General features: G+C 48.7%; 3 non-coding genes across 3 annotated transcripts; all 3 read left to right on the top strand.

The window, feature by feature from the left end:
• The first annotated feature begins 2,452 nt into the window (after nt 1-2,452).
• Nucleotides 2,453-2,564, top strand: TRNAL-CAA (transfer RNA leucine (anticodon CAA)). The gene is made up of 2 exons: nt 2,453-2,490; nt 2,519-2,564. It is a non-coding gene; the product is annotated as a tRNA-Leu (tRNA).
• A 3,461-nt stretch (nt 2,565-6,025) lies between these two features.
• On the top strand, nt 6,026-6,137 carry TRNAL-CAA (transfer RNA leucine (anticodon CAA)). Its single transcript has 2 exons — nt 6,026-6,063; nt 6,092-6,137. It is a non-coding gene; the product is annotated as a tRNA-Leu (tRNA).
• A 3,461-nt stretch (nt 6,138-9,598) lies between these two features.
• On the top strand, nt 9,599-9,710 carry TRNAL-CAA (transfer RNA leucine (anticodon CAA)). The gene is made up of 2 exons: nt 9,599-9,636; nt 9,665-9,710. It is a non-coding gene; the product is annotated as a tRNA-Leu (tRNA).
• The last annotated feature ends 2,546 nt before the right edge of the window (nt 9,711-12,256 follow it).

The raw sequence follows: 12,256 nt of genomic DNA, 5'->3' as shown, positions 1-12,256 counted from the left end.
TCAGTCTGTGTTTTAAACAGGAGTATTTCTGCTTTTCACTCTTGTAAGATGTCATGTTGCAATGCAATACATGCTTTATACTGGCGTCGAGACGGTTCAGCATCATGAAGGTATGCGAGATTTCTTTGCAACTGCTTTTCTGTGCTGGAGCAGCAGTGCTCGTAGGAACATTAAATGCACAGTGCTTCTCCATGGTAATTTCGGGTCCAGTTCTGAAATCACCTCTTGGAATGAAAGTGATCCCAGTTCCTTTCTTCCAAGGGAAGAGATTGTGTTCCGGAAGGCTCAGCTTTGAGCGTCATGAACATTGGCCCTCATCCTTGCATCCCAGTCCAATGCATAGCCACATAAAGCAAGCAGGTGTGTCTGTTTCCATAGTGTGGTGGTTCCAGTACAATGCATAGCCACATGAAGCAAGCCGGCAAGTGTGTCTGCTTGTGTAGTGTAGTGGTTATCATGCGCACCTCACATGCGAAAGGTCCCTGGTTCGAGTCGCTGGGCTTTTTCACAGTATTTGCATTTCCTGCCTCACCTGACAGGCAAGCTGAGATAAAAGAGACTGTGTCTATCCCTCACCATCGTGAGGTACTACGCTCCTGGGGCATCTGTCACAGCTCACCAAGAGGAGTTGCGCCAGCTTACGGCAGTCAGTTGCTCACTGTTTGACCTTTGCAATGAAGCCTGAGCCTACAGCATTCAAGCCAGCCAAGGAAGGAAGGTACGAGAGCGAAAATAGCTTTCCTGCCCTCACCAAGAACACACACCTTGAGCAAATAAAGTGCCAGACTTACAAGGCCCTATCGCCACCGGAGCATCACTTTTAGTGACGCCCCGGTGGCACTATGCACTGCGCGGTATTTACAAGATGGCGTTCAGCCACTTTTTGTGGCTTAACACCACCTTGTAAATACGGCCCCTTAGCACGCAGCGCGTTCCCTGGAAGGGGCGTGCAATGGGTGTTGTTGGGAGTGTGCCACAGCAACACCATAGCATTTTGATGCTGCTCCAGATTTAGGAGTTGGCGTAAATCTGCGTCAGCGCCAAAATCCAACGCCATCCCAGGGGTGTCGTTAGAGTGGCGCACTGAGGAGAAATGTTTTCATTTCTCCTTGTTTTTGCTCTTGCTATGTGTGATGCATTCTGCAGCACACATAGAAGTAAGAGCAAATCACCATTGAAGATTTTTTTTTTGGGCAGGAAGGTGTCCCTTCCTGCACAAAAACAATTTCCCCCTCAACGCAGTCATCCTTGTACCATGGTGCAAGAACGGCTGCGTTGGCGCTCAGCAGCTAATTTAGAGCTGGCGCAGGGGGAAGCACAGGGGTGCGCTGTATTCTACTAAATACGGCGCTTTCCTGCATTTTGAAAATGACGGCACGTGGGGCTTGCAAATTTGGCACAGCGTCGCGCTTAGTCATTTTCTTGTAAATCTGGGCCAAAATGTCTAAAGGATAGAGGCTTTTTATGTCATGTTCGATGAAGACCATGCAAATGACTCTAGTCGTACTGCAAAAGAGAGCACCATGTGCAGTTTCTTGCTTTGGGATGTAGTCTCCCACTCTCTGTCACCAATCCTCCGAGCAGGGTCGGAGCCGTTGCATTTCTGTGCCCAGGCTCGTTGGTCTAGGGGTATGATTCTCGCTTAGGGTGCGAGAGGTCCCGGGTTCAAATCGCGGACGAGCCCATTTTAGCGGAAAACAATCAAATCCTGCTCAAAATACACAACCCCTCAACATTTCTCATTTTACTCGAAGCATTGTTGCGCAAAACATATTTTTTGCCTCAGGCGAAAAATGGATTACAATGCCTTGGCTTCCTTCCTGCTTGCTCTCAGTGCGCCCTGTGTGATGATTTCACAGGCTCTCCTTCCTGGCATTTAGGCATCAGATATTTGTCTGTCTCTGCCCGCAGCTATGGGATTTTTCAGGACGTCTGAGTGTATGCATGCTGGCCGACACCGCTGCAATTTTCACACTTACCCCTCGCATTCCGAGCAACTGCTGATAAAGTATAGAGGAAATCGTGCAAACATATGAGGGGAACTGTGCTCCTTCAGTCAAACCAGCAAGCTTGTTTCTGTAGTGTAGTGGTTATCACGTTCGCTTCACACGCGAAAAGTCCCCGGTTTGAGACCGGGCAGAAACACTTGGCAGCAGCAGCTTTTGTGTTTGCTCCCTAAAACCTCAGTCTCTCTCAATGCACACTTAGACAGAAATGACCTTTAAAAACTTGTGACCTGTGTAAAACGTGCTTTACTATTGCAGGACGCTAAAAAGTTATCTGCATCCCTCGGTGGTCGTGCATGTGCATTGTTTCTTGTTCTGTTTTTTTTTTTTTTTCTTGGCCATGTTATATTGTGGGGCCTTTAAAGCTGTGACTTTGATAGGAACATTGCAAGCGGCAAAATCAACAAGTGCAGACTGAAGAGTCCGACCTGCACACTGTTTTGGCTGTCAGGATGGCCGAGTGGTCTAAGGCGCCAGACTCAAGAGAGCTTGATCTTCAGTGAAGCTGAGCCTTCTGGTCTCTTCATGGAGGCGTGGGTTCAAATCCCACTTCTGACAGGTGTATTTTCTTCCCTTAAATCTTGCTCTGCTTGCAGAGCCAGCTCCTCAGACCACTATCTTTGGAAGCTGCTGTGGCATGTGAGGAGAAATCCACCAACCCATCGGCTGGGCCCTCAATCAAAATTCTGTGTATTACTGGAAGGGGCGTCTCAGGCACACCTTCTGTTAGAGCTGCACTTTATGACAGTAACTACCATGCTGGTTTCTACTTAAGCAGTTGATTCTATCGTTTGAAGTGAGGCTCTCCTGCCACCTTTTGGGCAAAGAAGACTCTGCCCCTGCAACAACACAGGCAGACAAGCTCAAACTAGGTTTCTTGGTTAGGTGGGCGGAGCATATTGGCAATGGTGCCTCCTCGTGACTTGCAATTTACATGAAGAAGACAGAGAGGCAGCTGGGAGTAGGCAGTACCCATGAACCCCTGAACACTGTCTTGCGACTAGCACACAATTCTGAAATGAGGCGGGGGAAAGGAGGTGATTTCCCCATCAAGGGCCATTCCGGGAAATCAGCCACCCTGCGTCTCCCAGGTGAGTGTTTCAGGCCTATGAGCCACTAATATAAATCTCGCCTGATCGAGCGCTGACCGAGCAAGTGTGCTTGAATCCAAGAGGCATGCTCCTCTGGCTCAAGAGCTAGCAGGCCCTTCAGTGCTTCTGGTTGGGAAATCTAAGGTGCAAGGGTCCATGACTAGCAGCGGGTTACAACTACCAGAAAGGGTCTGCTTTTCACATCAGTCCCCTAGTTCAGCTCACTGGCACAGGGCATTTTGACTACCTCTTGCCTTGCTAGAGACAAACAAAAAATCCTTGACAGAAAACATCAATTGCTATGGCACGCTTAGAGAGAGAGAGCCTCCAAATGGCCCTGCTTTTCTGAAAGACGCTTCAGAAGATGTTTCAAATGACTATGCAGCGGCAGTCTAGTTGGTATAGGGGTATGATTCTCGCTTCGGGTGTGAGAGGACCTCGGTTCAAATCCCAGACAAACCCCTACCTTTAGAGGTTCAGTCTGTGTTTTAAACAGGAGTATTTCTGCTTTTCACTCTTGTAAGATGTCATGTTGCAATGCAATACATGCTTTATACTGGCGTCGAGACGGTTCAGCATCATGAAGGTATGCGAGATTTCTTTGCAACTGCTTTTCTGTGCTGGAGCAGCAGTGCTCGTAGGAACATTAAATGCACAGTGCTTCTCCATGGTAATTTCGGGTCCAGTTCTGAAATCACCTCTTGGAATGAAAGTGATCCCAGTTCCTTTCTTCCAAGGGAAGAGATTGTGTTCCGGAAGGCTCAGCTTTGAGCGTCATGAACATTGGCCCTCATCCTTGCATCCCAGTCCAATGCATAGCCACATAAAGCAAGCAGGTGTGTCTGTTTCCATAGTGTGGTGGTTCCAGTACAATGCATAGCCACATGAAGCAAGCCGGCAAGTGTGTCTGCTTGTGTAGTGTAGTGGTTATCATGCGCACCTCACATGCGAAAGGTCCCTGGTTCGAGTCGCTGGGCTTTTTCACAGTATTTGCATTTCCTGCCTCACCTGACAGGCAAGCTGAGATAAAAGAGACTGTGTCTATCCCTCACCATCGTGAGGTACTACGCTCCTGGGGCATCTGTCACAGCTCACCAAGAGGAGTTGCGCCAGCTTACGGCAGTCAGTTGCTCACTGTTTGACCTTTGCAATGAAGCCTGAGCCTACAGCATTCAAGCCAGCCAAGGAAGGAAGGTACGAGAGCGAAAATAGCTTTCCTGCCCTCACCAAGAACACACACCTTGAGCAAATAAAGTGCCAGACTTACAAGGCCCTATCGCCACCGGAGCATCACTTTTAGTGACGCCCCGGTGGCACTATGCACTGCGCGGTATTTACAAGATGGCGTTCAGCCACTTTTTGTGGCTTAACACCACCTTGTAAATACGGCCCCTTAGCACGCAGCGCGTTCCCTGGAAGGGGCGTGCAATGGGTGTTGTTGGGAGTGTGCCACAGCAACACCATAGCATTTTGATGCTGCTCCAGATTTAGGAGTTGGCGTAAATCTGCGTCAGCGCCAAAATCCAACGCCATCCCAGGGGTGTCGTTAGAGTGGCGCACTGAGGAGAAATGTTTTCATTTCTCCTTGTTTTTGCTCTTGCTATGTGTGATGCATTCTGCAGCACACATAGAAGTAAGAGCAAATCACCATTGAAGATTTTTTTTTTGGGCAGGAAGGTGTCCCTTCCTGCACAAAAACAATTTCCCCCTCAACGCAGTCATCCTTGTACCATGGTGCAAGAACGGCTGCGTTGGCGCTCAGCAGCTAATTTAGAGCTGGCGCAGGGGGAAGCACAGGGGTGCGCTGTATTCTACTAAATACGGCGCTTTCCTGCATTTTGAAAATGACGGCACGTGGGGCTTGCAAATTTGGCACAGCGTCGCGCTTAGTCATTTTCTTGTAAATCTGGGCCAAAATGTCTAAAGGATAGAGGCTTTTTATGTCATGTTCGATGAAGACCATGCAAATGACTCTAGTCGTACTGCAAAAGAGAGCACCATGTGCAGTTTCTTGCTTTGGGATGTAGTCTCCCACTCTCTGTCACCAATCCTCCGAGCAGGGTCGGAGCCGTTGCATTTCTGTGCCCAGGCTCGTTGGTCTAGGGGTATGATTCTCGCTTAGGGTGCGAGAGGTCCCGGGTTCAAATCGCGGACGAGCCCATTTTAGCGGAAAACAATCAAATCCTGCTCAAAATACACAACCCCTCAACATTTCTCATTTTACTCGAAGCATTGTTGCGCAAAACATATTTTTTGCCTCAGGCGAAAAATGGATTACAATGCCTTGGCTTCCTTCCTGCTTGCTCTCAGTGCGCCCTGTGTGATGATTTCACAGGCTCTCCTTCCTGGCATTTAGGCATCAGATATTTGTCTGTCTCTGCCCGCAGCTATGGGATTTTTCAGGACGTCTGAGTGTATGCATGCTGGCCGACACCGCTGCAATTTTCACACTTACCCCTCGCATTCCGAGCAACTGCTGATAAAGTATAGAGGAAATCGTGCAAACATATGAGGGGAACTGTGCTCCTTCAGTCAAACCAGCAAGCTTGTTTCTGTAGTGTAGTGGTTATCACGTTCGCTTCACACGCGAAAAGTCCCCGGTTTGAGACCGGGCAGAAACACTTGGCAGCAGCAGCTTTTGTGTTTGCTCCCTAAAACCTCAGTCTCTCTCAATGCACACTTAGACAGAAATGACCTTTAAAAACTTGTGACCTGTGTAAAACGTGCTTTACTATTGCAGGACGCTAAAAAGTTATCTGCATCCCTCGGTGGTCGTGCATGTGCATTGTTTCTTGTTCTGTTTTTTTTTTTTTTTCTTGGCCATGTTATATTGTGGGGCCTTTAAAGCTGTGACTTTGATAGGAACATTGCAAGCGGCAAAATCAACAAGTGCAGACTGAAGAGTCCGACCTGCACACTGTTTTGGCTGTCAGGATGGCCGAGTGGTCTAAGGCGCCAGACTCAAGAGAGCTTGATCTTCAGTGAAGCTGAGCCTTCTGGTCTCTTCATGGAGGCGTGGGTTCAAATCCCACTTCTGACAGGTGTATTTTCTTCCCTTAAATCTTGCTCTGCTTGCAGAGCCAGCTCCTCAGACCACTATCTTTGGAAGCTGCTGTGGCATGTGAGGAGAAATCCACCAACCCATCGGCTGGGCCCTCAATCAAAATTCTGTGTATTACTGGAAGGGGCGTCTCAGGCACACCTTCTGTTAGAGCTGCACTTTATGACAGTAACTACCATGCTGGTTTCTACTTAAGCAGTTGATTCTATCGTTTGAAGTGAGGCTCTCCTGCCACCTTTTGGGCAAAGAAGACTCTGCCCCTGCAACAACACAGGCAGACAAGCTCAAACTAGGTTTCTTGGTTAGGTGGGCGGAGCATATTGGCAATGGTGCCTCCTCGTGACTTGCAATTTACATGAAGAAGACAGAGAGGCAGCTGGGAGTAGGCAGTACCCATGAACCCCTGAACACTGTCTTGCGACTAGCACACAATTCTGAAATGAGGCGGGGGAAAGGAGGTGATTTCCCCATCAAGGGCCATTCCGGGAAATCAGCCACCCTGCGTCTCCCAGGTGAGTGTTTCAGGCCTATGAGCCACTAATATAAATCTCGCCTGATCGAGCGCTGACCGAGCAAGTGTGCTTGAATCCAAGAGGCATGCTCCTCTGGCTCAAGAGCTAGCAGGCCCTTCAGTGCTTCTGGTTGGGAAATCTAAGGTGCAAGGGTCCATGACTAGCAGCGGGTTACAACTACCAGAAAGGGTCTGCTTTTCACATCAGTCCCCTAGTTCAGCTCACTGGCACAGGGCATTTTGACTACCTCTTGCCTTGCTAGAGACAAACAAAAAATCCTTGACAGAAAACATCAATTGCTATGGCACGCTTAGAGAGAGAGAGCCTCCAAATGGCCCTGCTTTTCTGAAAGACGCTTCAGAAGATGTTTCAAATGACTATGCAGCGGCAGTCTAGTTGGTATAGGGGTATGATTCTCGCTTCGGGTGTGAGAGGACCTCGGTTCAAATCCCAGACAAACCCCTACCTTTAGAGGTTCAGTCTGTGTTTTAAACAGGAGTATTTCTGCTTTTCACTCTTGTAAGATGTCATGTTGCAATGCAATACATGCTTTATACTGGCGTCGAGACAGTTCAGCATCATGAAGGTATGCGAGATTTCTTTGCAACTGCTTTTCTGTGCTGGAGCAGCAGTGCTCGTAGGAACATTAAATGCACAGTGCTTCTCCATGGTAATTTCGGGTCCAGTTCTGAAATCACCTCTTGGAACGAAAGTGATCCCAGTTCCTTTCTTCCAAGGGAAGAGATTGTGTTCCGGAAGGCTCAGCTTTGAGCGTCATGAACATTGGCCCTCATCCTTGCATCCCAGTCCAATGCATAGCCACATAAAGCAAGCAGGTGTGTCTGTTTCCATAGTGTGGTGGTTCCAGTACAATGCATAGCCACATGAAGCAAGCCGGCAAGTGTGTCTGCTTGTGTAGTGTAGTGGTTATCATGCGCACCTCACATGCGAAAGGTCCCTGGTTCGAGTCGCTGGGCTTTTTCACAGTATTTGCATTTCCTGCCTCACCTGACAGGCAAGCTGAGATAAAAGAGACTGTGTCTATCCCTCACCATCGTGAGGTACTACGCTCCTGGGGCATCTGTCACAGCTCACCAAGAGGAGTTGCGCCAGCTTACGGCAGTCAGTTGCTCACTGTTTGACCTTTGCAATGAAGCCTGAGCCTACAGCATTCAAGCCAGCCAAGGAAGGAAGGTACGAGAGCGAAAATAGCTTTCCTGCCCTCACCAAGAACACACACCTTGAGCAAATAAAGTGCCAGACTTACAAGGCCCTATCGCCACCGGAGCATCACTTTTAGTGACGCCCCGGTGGCACTATGCACTGCGCGGTATTTACAAGATGGCGTTCAGCCACTTTTTGTGGCTTAACACCACCTTGTAAATACGGCCCCTTAGCACGCAGCGCGTTCCCTGGAAGGGGCGTGCAATGGGTGTTGTTGGGAGTGTGCCACAGCAACACCATAGCATTTTGATGCTGCTCCAGATTTAGGAGTTGGCGTAAATCTGCGTCAGCGCCAAAATCCAACGCCATCCCAGGGGTGTCGTTAGAGTGGCGCACTGAGGAGAAATGTTTTCATTTCTCCTTGTTTTTGCTCTTGCTATGTGTGATGCATTCTGCAGCACACATAGAAGTAAGAGCAAATCACCATTGAAGATTTTTTTTTTGGGCAGGAAGGTGTCCCTTCCTGCACAAAAACAATTTCCCCCTCAACGCAGTCATCCTTGTACCATGGTGCAAGAACGGCTGCGTTGGCGCTCAGCAGCTAATTTAGAGCTGGCGCAGGGGGAAGCACAGGGGTGCGCTGTATTCTACTAAATACGGCGCTTTCCTGCATTTTGAAAATGACGGCACGTGGGGCTTGCAAATTTGGCACAGCGTCGCGCTTAGTCATTTTCTTGTAAATCTGGGCCAAAATGTCTAAAGGATAGAGGCTTTTTATGTCATGTTCGATGAAGACCATGCAAATGACTCTAGTCGTACTGCAAAAGAGAGCACCATGTGCAGTTTCTTGCTTTGGGATGTAGTCTCCCACTCTCTGTCACCAATCCTCCGAGCAGGGTCGGAGCCGTTGCATTTCTGTGCCCAGGCTCGTTGGTCTAGGGGTATGATTCTCGCTTAGGGTGCGAGAGGTCCCGGGTTCAAATCGCGGACGAGCCCATTTTAGCGGAAAACAATCAAATCCTGCTCAAAATACACAACCCCTCAACATTTCTCATTTTACTCGAAGCATTGTTGCGCAAAACATATTTTTTGCCTCAGGCGAAAAATGGATTACAATGCCTTGGCTTCCTTCCTGCTTGCTCTCAGTGCGCCCTGTGTGATGATTTCACAGGCTCTCCTTCCTGGCATTTAGGCATCAGATATTTGTCTGTCTCTGCCCGCAGCTATGGGATTTTTCAGGACGTCTGAGTGTATGCATGCTGGCCGACACCGCTGCAATTTTCACACTTACCCCTCGCATTCCGAGCAACTGCTGATAAAGTATAGAGGAAATCGTGCAAACATATGAGGGGAACTGTGCTCCTTCAGTCAAACCGGCAAGCTTGTTTCTGTAGTGTAGTGGTTATCACGTTCGCTTCACACGCGAAAAGTCCCCGGTTTGAGACCGGGCAGAAACACTTGGCAGCAGCAGCTTTTGTGTTTGCTCCCTAAAACCTCAGTCTCTCTCAATGCACACTTAGACAGAAATGACCTTTAAAAACTTGTGACCTGTGTAAAACGTGCTTTACTATTGCAGGACGCTAAAAAGTTATCTGCATCCCTCGGTGGTCGTGCATGTGCATTGTTTCTTGTTCTGTTTTTTTTTTTTTTTCTTGGCCATGTTATATTGTGGGGCCTTTAAAGCTGTGACTTTGATAGGAACATTGCAAGCGGCAAAATCAACAAGTGCAGACTGAAGAGTCCGACCTGCACACTGTTTTGGCTGTCAGGATGGCCGAGTGGTCTAAGGCGCCAGACTCAAGAGAGCTTGATCTTCAGTGAAGCTGAGCCTTCTGGTCTCTTCATGGAGGCGTGGGTTCAAATCCCACTTCTGACAGGTGTATTTTCTTCCCTTAAATCTTGCTCTGCTTGCAGAGCCAGCTCCTCAGACCACTATCTTTGGAAGCTGCTGTGGCATGTGAGGAGAAATCCACCAACCCATCGGCTGGGCCCTCAATCAAAATTCTGTGTATTACTGGAAGGGGCGTCTCAGGCACACCTTCTGTTAGAGCTGCACTTTATGACAGTAACTACCATGCTGGTTTCTACTTAAGCAGTTGATTCTATCGTTTGAAGTGAGGCTCTCCTGCCACCTTTTGGGCAAAGAAGACTCTGCCCCTGCAACAACACAGGCAGACAAGCTCAAACTAGGTTTCTTGGTTAGGTGGGCGGAGCATATTGGCAATGGTGCCTCCTCGTGACTTGCAATTTACATGAAGAAGACAGAGAGGCAGCTGGGAGTAGGCAGTACCCATGAACCCCTGAACACTGTCTTGCGACTAGCACACAATTCTGAAATGAGGCGGGGGAAAGGAGGTGATTTCCCCATCAAGGGCCATTCCGGGAAATCAGCCACCCTGCGTCTCCCAGGTGAGTGTTTCAGGCCTATGAGCCACTAATATAAATCTCGCCTGATCGAGCGCTGACCGAGCAAGTGTGCTTGAATCCAAGAGGCATGCTCCTCTGGCTCAAGAGCTAGCAGGCCCTTCAGTGCTTCTGGTTGGGAAATCTAAGGTGCAAGGGTCCATGACTAGCAGCGGGTTACAACTACCAGAAAGGGTCTGCTTTTCACATCAGTCCCCTAGTTCAGCTCACTGGCACAGGGCATTTTGACTACCTCTTGCCTTGCTAGAGACAAACAAAAAATCCTTGACAGAAAACATCAATTGCTATGGCACGCTTAGAGAGAGAGAGCCTCCAAATGGCCCTGCTTTTCTGAAAGACGCTTCAGAAGATGTTTCAAATGACTATGCAGCGGCAGTCTAGTTGGTATAGGGGTATGATTCTCGCTTCGGGTGTGAGAGGACCTCGGTTCAAATCCCAGACAAACCCCTACCTTTATAGGTTCAGTCTGTGTTTTAAACAGGAGTATTTCTGCTTTTCACTCTTGTAAGATGTCATGTTGCAATGCAATACATGCTTTATACTGGCGTCGAGACGGTTCAGCATCATGAAGGTATGCGAGATTTCTTTGCAACTGCTTTTCTGTGCTGGAGCAGCAGTGCTCGTAGGAACATTAAATGCACAGTGCTTCTCCATGGTAATTTCGGGTCCAGTTCTGAAATCACCTCTTGGAACGAAAGTGATCCCAGTTCCTTTCTTCCAAGGGAAGAGATTGTGTTCCGGAAGGCTCAGCTTTGAGCGTCATGAACATTGGCCCTCATCCTTGCATCCCAGTCCAATGCATAGCCACATAAAGCAAGCAGGTGTGTCTGTTTCCATAGTGTGGTGGTTCCAGTACAATGCATAGCCACATGAAGCAAGCCGGCAAGTGTGTCTGCTTGTGTAGTGTAGTGGTTATCATGCGCACCTCACATGCGAAAGGTCCCTGGTTCGAGTTGCTGGGCTTTTTCACAGTATTTGCATTTCCTGCCTCACCTGACAGGCAAGCTGAGATAAAAGAGACTGTGTCTATCCCTCACCATCGTGAGGTACTACGCTCCTGGGGCATCTGTCACAGCTCACCAAGAGGAGTTGCGCCAGCTTACGGCAGTCAGTTGCTCACTGTTTGACCTTTGCAATGAAGCCTGAGCCTACAGCATTCAAGCCAGCCAAGGAAGGAAGGTACGAGAGCGAAAATAGCTTTCCTGCCCTCACCAAGAACACACACCTTGAGCAAATAAAGTGCCAGACTTACAAGGCCCTATCGCCACCGGAGCATCACTTTTAGTGACGCCCCGGTGGCACTATGCACTGCGCGGTATTTACAAGATGGCGTTCAGCCACTTTTTGTGGCTTAACACCACCTTGTAAATACGGCCCCTTAGCACGCAGCGCGTTCCCTGGAAGGGGCGTGCAATGGGTGTTGTTGGGAGTGTGCCACAGCAACACCATAGCATTTTGATGCTGCTCCAGATTTAGGAGTTGGCGTAAATCTGCGTCAGCGCCAAAATCCAACGCCATCCCAGGGGTGTCGTTAGAGTGGCGCACTGAGGAGAAATGTTTTCATTTCTCCTTGTTTTTGCTCTTGCTATGTGTGATGCATTCTGCAGCACACATAGAAGTAAGAGCAAATCACCATTGAAGATTTTTTTTTTGGGCAGGAAGGTGTCCCTTCCTGCACAAAAACAATTTCCCCCTCAACGCAGTCATCCTTGTACCATGGTGCAAGAACGGCTGCGTTGGCGCTCAGCAGCTAATTTAGAGCTGGCGCAGGGGGAAGCACAGGGGTGCGCTGTATTCTACTAAATACGGCGCTTTCCTGCATTTTGAAAATGACGGCACGTGGGGCTTGCAAATTTGGCACAGCGTCGCGCTTAGTCATTTTCTTGTAAATCTGGGCCAAAATGTCTAAAGGATAGAGGCTTTTTATGTCATGTTCGATGAAGACCATGCAAATGACTCTAGTCGTACTGCAAAAGAGAGCACCATGTGCAGTTTCTT

The sequence above is a fragment of the Pleurodeles waltl genome, unplaced genomic scaffold (assembly GCF_031143425.1).
Source record: "Pleurodeles waltl isolate 20211129_DDA unplaced genomic scaffold, aPleWal1.hap1.20221129 scaffold_72, whole genome shotgun sequence".
Taxonomy (NCBI): domain Eukaryota; kingdom Metazoa; phylum Chordata; class Amphibia; order Caudata; family Salamandridae; genus Pleurodeles; species Pleurodeles waltl.
This window is presented reverse-complemented; position numbering and strand designations above follow the sequence as displayed.